At 51.5% G+C, this 2,839-nt stretch overlaps 1 non-coding gene across 1 annotated transcript; it reads left to right on the top strand.

Moving 5' to 3' along the window:
• The first annotated feature begins 1,931 nt into the window (after window positions 1–1,931).
• TRNAL-CAA (transfer RNA leucine (anticodon CAA)) lies at window positions 1,932–2,041 on the top strand. The gene is made up of 2 exons: window positions 1,932–1,969; window positions 1,996–2,041. It is a non-coding gene; the product is annotated as a tRNA-Leu (tRNA).
• Window positions 2,042–2,839: the final 798 nt, after the last annotated feature.

Raw genomic sequence — 2,839 nt, 5'->3', positions numbered from 1 at the left:
GGGGAGAGGGAGAGAGAGATCTCCCCTCCATTCCTCCCCTCTCTCTCCCGCCGCTCCCCGCCCCCTGCCGCCACCCGAATCTTTAGAGACGAGCGGGCAGGTACTCGAATAAGGCACTACTCGCTCGAGTAGTTTGCCTTATCCAGTATACTCGCTCATCTCTATTAGTTCATAATAAGTCCAGAGTGGCTCTCTCTCTAGTTGGCTTCCATACAAGTTGGGTAAGGTAGTTCTCTTTAATTGTTCTCAATGGAGTAAGGAATCTGCAATTAGGATCATTGTCTGCAGTCTCCATGTCATTAGTTGCAGCTATTGTGAGAGGTCATGTGTGTTTGCACCGTTTTCACTCAGCGGGCGAGCGCAACTGCACATTTGTCTGAAGTGCTCTGAAACAAGAATCTTGAAACATTTACATGTCAGAAGTGACCCTAATACATCAGTGACAAGTCTGCGAAATTCCAGAAATAGAAAGTGGCAGCATACATGGTGAAACTTTGAATATCGTATTTTTATTCTTTCATGGTAAGACAGGCAACGATTCGACTTTATAAAGACTTGATAAAGACTAGAACAGTCAAAACATTGCCTGTCTTTAACATGGAAGAATAAAATTTTGATATTCAAAATTTCACCTGGTATGCTGCCACTTTCTATTTGTGAAGTTTGGATCAGTGTGGGAATTTGATGATTCTGGTTTCCGGCGTGGCTCTGCATCTGCTCCACCTCATCCTGTTTGGATTCCTTTGCTTTGAGTGCTGTTGGACTTGACAATTTAAGTCTGCTAAATTCATCTTTTCCCCGGCGTCATTATGACGGCAGTACATGGAGGTTGCCCTCTGACCTTGTAGGAACAGGAAGCAAGAGACTTGAAAAGGCTCCTCCTTCCTCCCATTCTCCAGTGCTTCCTGTCCCTGACAGGGACAAGCAAGAGGGCTCCCTCCATGGAGCCAAAAGATCGACAATGGAGAGGGGAAGCGCGGACCACAGGTTCGCCCCCCCCTCTTACCTCCTCTTCATCCGCGGTCCGGGGGAACAGCGGGCCACAGGTCTTGCCTTCCCGCTTCATCTCCGCGGCGCCAGGGAGAGCGGCGGGCCAGAGGCTCCTAGGACCCCTCTCCCACCGGGAGCAGGTTCCAGCGCGTCAGGCGCAAAGCGGGGGGCGGGGCTAGTGACACGTCATGACGCGGTGACGTCACACGCCGAGAACCCGGAAGTAGAGCCCGGGAAATTTAAAAAGAAACCCCCCGGCAAGTCTCCACGACAGGCACCTTCACAGAAGCGTACACCCCAGGACTCAGGTCTGTCTTGCATTTCCACTTGACAGCACGACCAGCAGAGAGACTGAGGGGGAGGCCCTGCAAACCATGAGTGTTCCACTTAAACCAAAAAAGGTGCAATATGTACAAAGTTTGGTTTGACGGGTGGGCATTGTATGCGTGTTTATACGCCCTATGCATGTATCGTTGCGCCAAAGAGGGCGCAGGAAGTGCTCCATGTGTTTTAAAAACTAGAAGAGGCATATAAAAAATCGTTATGCCCAGAATGCATGGCAAAAAATCCTTAAAGAGGAATAGTCGACATTCATGGAGGACATAAGGTCCCCGGTCAGAGAGGAGGTACGAGCATCCATCTCTAGCCTTCCATCGGCCCAGCAGAAAAAGAAAAAAAAACGCCAAAAGGCCCAGTTATGCGCCATTGACAAACTCAGACTCGGAGCAGTCACTAGGCGAGCTCTCAGAGGCGAAAGTAAGAAGTACTATTTCGCGTCGGGTGATCTGGATGAGCTCTTAAAAGCGGCGAAAGACGCCATGAAAATAGAAGATACGGTCTAGCCAAGATCTGTTCAGGACGTCATGTTCGGCGGACTTAGAGCAAGAAACAAGATCGTGTTTCTAGTGAATACCACCTCGAAGAAAGTGATCTCCGAGTTAGTCAGGATGGCCGAGTGGTCTAAGGCGCCAGACTCAAGAGCACGCTCTTCCCCAAAACAGGGTGTTCTGGTCTCCGAATGGAGGCGTGGGTTTAAATCCCACTCCTGACAGCTCCAAAAGAGCCGGCTCAGACAAACACCTGTATCCGCCCCGAGAATATAAGGAGAAGCTCCGTTTCTCGGAGGAAGATGTGTGGGACTACGAGGACGTACCAAAGGTAAATGCGCAGGTGGCCAGGAAGACAGCGCTTCCCTTTGAGGACTCCTCCCACCCAAAAGACCCCATGGACAATAAAGTGGAGTCGAACATTGCGGCCGCGGCCGTGGCAAGGTCTATGTTCCTTTGGCCGGGGGAGTTGGACGACCAAGTCAAGCAGAGAGCGTCCAGAGAAAAGATCCAAGAGTGCTTACCCCTGCTAAGGTTAGCAACAGCCTTTCTGGCGGACGCCCCCGCCGAGTCAATGAGACTAGCGGCCAGAAGCACGACACTGTCCAATATGGCTAAGCGGGTGATCTGGCTGAAGACCTGGAAGGCGGACGCTACAGCTAAAACAAATGGTGCAACATTCCCTCCCACGGTCAGTATATCTTCGGGGCAGATCTGGATGAAATCCTGAAGAAAGTGGTAGACTGGACGCACGGCCTTCCAGACCCGGGGAGGACCCCATTACCCCTCAAGCGACAACCAACCTTCAGACCCTATCGGGGCGAAAGGGAGGACGAGCTGCTGGTCGCAGGGGTAAGATGGGAGAAATCGCTACCCCTGTAGAGGACCCCAGGGCTGGGGGGTAGATTACTGAGGTTAGCCAAGAGTGGCAGGGCACTACGGAAAACCCCTGGGTTCTCCAGCTGATATCCCAGGGGTACAGAATAGAGTTCTTCGTCTGGCCCCCAAATAAGTTTGCGGTT

The sequence above is a fragment of the Eleutherodactylus coqui genome, chromosome 8 (genome assembly GCF_035609145.1).
Source record: "Eleutherodactylus coqui strain aEleCoq1 chromosome 8, aEleCoq1.hap1, whole genome shotgun sequence".
NCBI lineage: Eukaryota > Metazoa > Chordata > Amphibia > Anura > Eleutherodactylidae > Eleutherodactylus > Eleutherodactylus coqui.
This window is presented reverse-complemented; position numbering and strand designations above follow the sequence as displayed.